Raw genomic sequence first — 8,039 nt, forward strand, 5'->3', positions numbered from 1 at the left:
GCCTCTGTGGTAGTAGTTACATTGGAGAAACCAAACGACATGTCTCGGACCGCATTCGTGAACACAAAGCAGACCTAAAACACGGTAGGACCAACACCTCGGCCGTGGCAGATCACTGTTATAATTCAGTAGGTTCACATGACATTGACTTCTCCAAGACAGAGATTCTTTGCAAGCCATCTGGCTACCATGAGAGATTCGTTCATGAGGCTATCCACAAATACAAATACAAAGACAGAGACAATTTCAACCGAGAAGATGGATTCTGGCTTAGCAATCATTAGAAGGATTTGATAAACCATTTCGGGTCTTAATTGATTGATCACGCTTAAGGTGGCTTTCAGACCACATCCATTATTTTTCGTCTCCCCCCTCCTCTTTTCCGAACATAGATGGACTCGTCCATCTGAACAAACTGTCAAATCACTATCCGTGGTGCTAACGTTAAAAAAAGCCACTTTTTTCAAATTTTCGTGGTTTTCACACCTGATGATGAATGCTTGTGTTGCAGTCGAAACGTCGTGAGAATTTTATTGTTTTATATTTTTATTATTTTATTGTTTCCCTTCTACGTGACTTTACCGAAAGAACCAAGAATACCAAATTACTCTTCCAAAAACCAAATGGGTTGGTGAAATGTCGGCGCAACGCGTGATATGAGCAAGGTATTAATTTGTGCAATTGGTACGCAACGTATTCATAACATTTATGGCCAACAAAACATAACCACTCCCAGCAACGCTTTATTGCTATGTCACTATACTCATGAGCACAGAACCAAATGCCACCAGCAAGCTGAAAAAAGTCACCAGCTGACTGAGGATGTACAAGAATGTTAACCATGCCCCACCTATTTATAGCATAGCTCAGATGTTTATGGTCATGTTTGATAAATATTTAATGCCTGGATTGGTAAAATACATCTTCTGTATACATTATTCAACATGCATGATAATATAAATATGGTATATACAAATACATTTCCATTAACTAAGCTGTTAACATATATCATGTTTCAATTGGATTGCAAGATAATTCTCAGGGACCACAGGACTGCATGGGGGTTTGAAATAAAGAGAAGTGGAAAATTACAGGAGTGCCTCCCAACCAACTGTGGCCAGCTGAAAGAAAGTCAACTCAGATGGCCAGGATTTATCATAAAATTACAGTAAACCCAGACCATAAGATATGTAAGTACTCGGACAGATACCAAGAGGCAGGCCTCGAAAGACATGGTTAAAATCAAAGTGGTGAACTTGCATATGAAGGACCGGTGGAGTGGACACGATGTTGCAATGTCATTTTTATTTTAAGGCGTAATTTAAAAAATGTACAAGGTATTTCGTATGATTTATGAGTCAGCAAGATAGCACGGTGGTCTTTGTTACCCAAGTGGAAGAGGATATACATAGGTTCACTGTTGAAATCTCACATCTGCCACATCATGCCCTCTGATTTGAAAGGTTGGTAAAGACCCCAAAATATTTTCGAGAGAAGCCCCACTGAATGTGGGAAATGGATATCTTGTTTCCTACATTGCAGACACATCTGAAGCTTGATGTGAAACTATAGCATTGAAAGGGCCATAATCAATATAAAATGCCACACTTAAATAACAGAACCTCCACATTAATCAAAATTTGACATCAATATAGGGTTAATAAATGCCCAATAAACCAACGTTCACACCTTCAAAAATAAGACGTCTAAGAAATTTGCAACCTGCTGGCGTCTAATTACCATGTCTTAATGCGAACTCATACAATCACGAGGGCTTAACAGTATCTCGTATCATATTATAATTATAGTAACTGTAGGTTAGGCTTATTCATAATAACATGTTAACACAATATAAATTAAGTTAACAAAACGGTAATTTGACAAGCGGGAATGCAATGCGCCAACTTTCAAAGAGCAGTATTTTTTTTCATCAGTTTACAAGAGAAGGTGCAGTAAGACTGCCTGCTAACAGGCAAGTACAGTGAGGGAAAAAAGTATTTGATCCCCTGCTGATTTTGTACGTTTGCCCACTGACAAAGAAATGATCAGTCTATAATTTTAATGGTAGGTTTATTTGAACAGTGAGAGACGGAATAACAACAAGAAAATCCAGAAAAACGCATGTAAAAAATGTTATAAATTGATTTGCATTTTAATGAGGGAAATAAGTATTTGACCCCCTCTCAATCAGAATGAATTCTGGCTCCCAGGTGTCTTTTATACAGGTAACAAGCTGAGATTAGGAGCACTCCCTTTAAGAGTATAAAAGACACCTGTCCACAGAAGCAATCAATCAATCAATCATATTCCAAACTCTCCACCATGGCCAAGACCAAAGAGCTCTCCGAGGATATCAGGGACAAGATTGTAGACCTACACAAGGCTGAAATGGGCTACAAGACCATTGCCAAGCAGCTTGGTGGGAAGGTGACAACAGTTGGTGCGATTACTGGCAAATGGAAAAAACACAAAAGAACTGTCAATCTCCCTCGGCCTGGGGCTCCATGCAAGATCTCACCTCGTGGAGTTGCAATGATCATGAGAACGGTGAGGAATCAGCCCAGAAGTACACAGGAGGATCTTGTCAATGATCTCAAGGCAGCTGGGACCAAAGTCACCAAGAAAACAATTGGTAACACACTATGCCGTGAAGGACTGAAATCCTGCAGCACCCGCAAGGTCCCCCTGCTCAAGAAAGCACATATACATGCCCGACTGAAGTTTGCCAATGAACATCTGAATGATTCAGAGGACAACTGGGTGAAAGTGTTGTGGTCAGATGAGACCAAAATGGAGCTCTTTGGCATCAACTCAACTCACCATGTATGGAGGAGGAGGAATGCTGCCTATGACCCCAAGAACACCATCCCCACCGTCAAACATGGAGGTGGAAACATTATGCTTTGGGGGTGTTTTTCTGCTAAGGGGACAGGACAACTTCATCAAAGGGACGATGGACGGGGCCATGTACCATCAAATCTTGGGTGAGAACCTCCTTCCCTCAGCCAGGGCATTGCAAATGGGTCGTGGATGGGTATTCCAGCATGACAATGACCCAAAACACACGGCCAAGGCAACAAAGGAGTGGCTCAAGAAGAAGCACATTAAGGTCCTGGAGTGGCCTAGCCAGTCTCCAGACCTTAATCCCATAGAAAATCTGTGTAGGGTGCTGAAGGTTCGAGTTACCAAACGTCAGCCTCGAAACCTTAATGACTTGGAGAAGATCTGCAGAGGAGTGGGACAAAATCCCTCCTGAGATGTGTGCAAACCTGGTAGCCAACTACAAAAAACGTCTGACCTCTGTGATTGCCAACAAGGGTTTTGCCACCAAGTACTAAGTCATGTTTTGCAGAGGGGTCAAATACTTATTTCCCTCAGTAAAATGCAAATCAATTCATAACATTTTTGACATGCGTTTTTCTGGATTTTTGTTGTTATTATTCTGTCTCTCACTGTTCAAATAAACCGAGCATTAAAATTATAGACTGATCATTTCTTCGTCAGTGGGCAAACGTACAAAATCAGCAGGGGATCAATACTTCTTTCCCTCACTGTAGGTAGCAAAAGTAACTGTTTCCAGTGGCGAACCACACTTCCTTACGCCTTCTCAGACCACACTGTGACTAACTACAGTAAATGCCCTTGCATGGTCCGAGCAGTGGGTACACAGGAAGTAAAAAATTGGATCGCATTATTCATTGCCATAAATAATACATAAACTGTCTGAAATTATATCGTTATACAAACCTCAAAGATACTACAATGTTACGCAGCTGATGTGTGCTAAGCTAGCTCAGCTCAACGTGTTATTTTATACATGGTGAGCAACATTCACTCCAATCACTTCATAACGCGATTCAGATACAAATCAGGGGCTGTACAAAAAAATAAAAGAATAAAGAAAATTAAGCTGCATGAGCCAATGACATTATCAATGCGGACTAGAGAGAATGCCCATGCAGTGGTTGCTACCTTTTTCATGTTAACAGTGACATCAAGGAAAAATTTGACAACCCAAACACTGATGGACAACAAAAAAATCAAATAATATTTAATAATAAACTGGCAGCTTTCATTAGGCATACTAGATATACTGTATTTATTCTGCTGTGCTTTCTAGGTCTATCCCTCTTTAAGATGACCTAATCAAACTCGTAAAAGACCTTTGTTTTGCTCATACGTATCCTAAGCCCAACCTTTCAGCCATCTCCACTGTATTAAAGTCTTCCAAAATGTTCTGCAGTTCATCCCCATGGCACGTTAGAATGAGGATGTTGTCATATCTATGAATTAATCAGTTCAAGATAAAGGATAATACGACTGGTAGAGCCTTTTCATTGAGGGTGACATGGATGTTCTCGAAGTATTGGCCTCAAGTAGCCTTATTGGGTGCCACGGTGGCAATGTTAACTTCCTGGAATGGTATTCAGGAGGTCGTGCGTTTGATCTCGACCCCGACGCCTGGATATTTTGAATTTGCATGTTCTCCCCGTGGTCGCATGGATTTTTTCTCTGGGTGCTCGCTTACTCCACCACATTTAGAACACGAGTTTAGACTATTTGGCCCCTATAATTGTCCACGTAATAAACCACTTCGTTGAGCTATCATTTGTGGCCAGATCGCTTCTTAAAAAAGGAGCTATAGCTAAGTGGGCCCTACCTGGTAAAAATATAAATAGTTGAGTTTATACAGGTACTCATTCTTAATTCGTAATTTTAGCAATTTTGAGTTATCTCCTATTCACCAATATTGTACACCATTATACTTAATCAGAAGCAGGTGAGCACATACGATACCATTAACTTCAGTGGTCACAAAACGACTCCAGTATTTGTGATTATCATTATTTTTGCACTATGGGAGTGAATGAGAGTAATATTGATTTATCACTGACAAATATTACTTTATCACTGACCACTGGCACATGACTTGCATGGCAGAAATAGACAGCGAACACTAGATCTCTCTTGCCGATTGCGAGCCTCTGTGTTAAGGGCAGTAGTTTTATCACTGCCTTTCACATGGCCGTGTAACTGTAATCACAGAGGTAGCTGGGAATGTGGTCGGTTATCTTTCTGTACATGTGAGCAACATGTTGGTTATTTATTTATTTGGTCATACAGTGTGTATTCGCTTCATATTTTTCCCACCTCTCGAAATGCAGAACTTTAAATTATTTCAGTAATTTTAAGTGGGCTTGAGAACGTATTAAACCTCAATTTTAAATGGGTGAACTTGCCCATCGAAATGGACGTTATTAATGTCTCTTATATTTTCGTTTCCACTGATAGCACTTTTTTTTGACGTGCACCTTTAACACCTCCGCTTTTACAATCACACGTTTTAATAATTCGCACACACATCCCCATGCCTGGATAATGCACTGTACATACAATACACATTTACAATCTGGCTCAAAATCATTGTCCATTTGGAAACTGCTGCCCTTTCAGCTACGGCAATGGAGACACTGAAACGCCATAATAGAGATTGGGTCACTTAGCCAATATTGTATATGGGCCTTCTGCAAAGTGCATTATCAGGACAATGTGCATGTATTTTTTTTATCAAGTAATCAAGTGGAAAAACGTCAGGCGTGCTAATTTGCTACGGCCCTGGATTTAAGTAGTGTTGGTATACTGTTTGTGTATGTTTACTCCATTAATTGTTTAAAGATTAACTATTACTTTCCTAAGAAAACTTTAGTGCTCTATTGGCAGTAACTTATTGACGTCCAAGACAGTTTACCACTCAAAACCAACTCACTCACTGGCATCGGCTACAATGGGAGGGCAATTGTAAGAACCTGAAAACAATGACTTTAAAGTGCCTCCCAGTACGTCAATGCCATTAGATGGGTTGGTTACACCCCGAGGCATATATATGACACAAAGGTGTGTACCGCACACAATTAAAATTAAATCCATAAGCTAACATCAAAACAGAAACTTGCAGTCAACACCACATGCCAATAAAATGACTCAAGATTTGGATACAATCCTATTACATGGATTATAAGACACCTAAGAAAGGAAGACGTACCCCCCAAAACCTGTGCCTGGTGTCAATCAATACAACACACACTCACATCTACTGGATTATAAGATGCATCTCACAACTTTGCTTTAAATCACAGGGGGGAAGAGTGCATCTCATTAATCCTGGGTACACTGCAATACAAAACTTTACAATCCTCAACTCAACGGGACACTATTCTATTATTGCGTGCGATGATATCAGTGTATTCACGAGCTAGGGTGCCAATGGTCGAGATGTAATAGTCACGACGAAAGTGGACTTCAGGAGAGAGTTGGTGTAGTTTTGATAATTCCTCCTCTGTTGAATGAGCACAGACCACAGCGGTTTTACTATATGGTCCACTTTGGGTTGCCAAGGCCACGATCGCACTCATGTTGCCTGTCTTTAAAGTATGGGTCTCGATGGTTCTCTATATCTCTATGTGTATCAATGTATGTGTCTCTGAATTTCTCTTGGGGTCTCTGTGTACTGTATCTCTTAAGTGTCTCTACGGGTCTCTGTGTACTCTAGCTATACCGGCCTATAACTCTACGGGCCTTTTTGTAGGTCGATGCATCTCTGTGTATCTCCACGTGTCTCTGATGGCTTTACGAATTCGGTCCGCAGTTTTTTGGGTTGCAGGTCCACAAATCGCACCACCACCACCACAGACTGCTGCTCCGTCCCCCCTTGTGATGAAGACGCGGCTCTGAATCTGCCCGCGTGTAACAGAACACTGCAACAAGTCACTCACAACCACACACACACACAACCGGTGGCTGGCTGGCTGGCTAGCCAACAGAGAGGCAGGTGACTGGCAAGGCAAGGGCCAGGCAATCGGTCTCTCGTACTCTCTGACGGGGCCGTGAGTGAACACGCCGGACTGGGAAGACTCCCCAAGTCTCTTTTTGTTTAATTCCACTGTGAATACGGCATCTGCTTTGTAACGATGCTGGTGGTATAAGGGGGAGAGGCTCGGGTGTTAGAACGAGGAAGGTACAACAACAACAAGCCTTTCTTGTGCTGCCAAAGCTTCAAGTCACGGATAATTTTTTAAAAAAGTGGCTTTTCCCGTTTTCGAAGCGACGAACCTGCCGAGTGAGTTTGACACTCAGTGACAATCGGACGCAGAGTTTAACAAACACGTTGCACCACCAAGACTTGTCGATGATACACGCGTGACAATGTTGTGGTGTGGTTGTTTGTTTGTTTATGTTTGTGTGTTTATGTTTGTGTGTTTATGTTTGCGTGTGTTTGTGCGCTTGTCTGTGTGTTTGTGTTTCTGTGTTTGTGTGTTTGCGTGTTTGTGTGTTTATGTTTGCGTGTGTGTGTTTATGTTTGCGTGTGTTTGTGCGTGTGTGTGTGTTTATGTTTGCGTGTATTTGCGCGTGTGTTTGTGTGTTTAGGTTTGTGTGTGTTTGTCTGTGTTTGTTTCTGTGTTTGTGTGTTTATGTTTGTGTGTGTGTTTGTGTGTTTATGTTTGTGTGTGTGTTTATGTGTTTATGTTTGTGTGTTTATGTTTGTGTGTGTGTTTATGTGTTTATGTTTGTGTGTGTGTTTGTGTGTTTATGTTTGTGTGTGTTTGTGTGTGTTTGTGTGTTTATGTTTGTGTGTTTATGTTTGTGTGTGTGTTTATGTGTTTATGTTTGTGTGTGTGTTTATGTTTGTGTGTGTCTGTGTTTATGTTAGTGTGTTTGTTTGTGTGTTTATGTTTGTGTGTTTGTTTATGTTTATGTTTGTGTTTATGTTTGTGTGTTTATGTTTGTGTGTTTGTGTGTGTGTGTTTATGTTTGTGTGTGTGTCTGTGTGTGTTTGTTTGTGTTTATGTTTGTGTGTTTATGTTTGTGTGTTTATGTTTGTGTGTTTGCTTGTGTTTACGTGTGTGTCTGTCCCCACCAGTACGACAGCGTTGGGCGGTCGTGTTGTTGTTGTTGTTTGTGGTTAGCGCCGACACAAACCCCCAAGTTCGATTCACAAACCCCACGGCTAACATCAGTGGCTAGTTGTAGTTGTTACACAG

At 41.1% G+C, this 8,039-nt stretch overlaps 1 protein-coding gene across 2 annotated transcripts in view; it reads right to left on the minus strand.

Annotated features, from left to right (window-relative positions):
* The window catches only part of LOC116941627 (arf-GAP with SH3 domain, ANK repeat and PH domain-containing protein 2-like), a 49,306-nt gene that overhangs the window by 40,531 nt on the left and 736 nt on the right, over positions 1 to 8,039 (minus strand). The window contains exon 1 of one of the 2 annotated variants that reach the window (XM_032952884.2): positions 7,916 to 8,034. The exons of the other annotated variant lie outside the window; for it this stretch is intronic. The gene's annotated coding sequence lies outside the window, so the exon portion shown is untranslated. Of the gene's footprint in view, positions 1 to 7,915; positions 8,035 to 8,039 lie in introns of those variants that run through there. 2 annotated transcript variants of the gene reach the window in all.

The sequence above is a fragment of the Petromyzon marinus genome, chromosome 12 (assembly GCF_048934315.1).
Source record: "Petromyzon marinus isolate PM22_M1 ecotype Great Lakes invasive population chromosome 12, UKy_Petmar_22M1.pri1.0, whole genome shotgun sequence".
Classification (NCBI taxonomy): domain Eukaryota; kingdom Metazoa; phylum Chordata; class Hyperoartia; order Petromyzontiformes; family Petromyzontidae; genus Petromyzon; species Petromyzon marinus.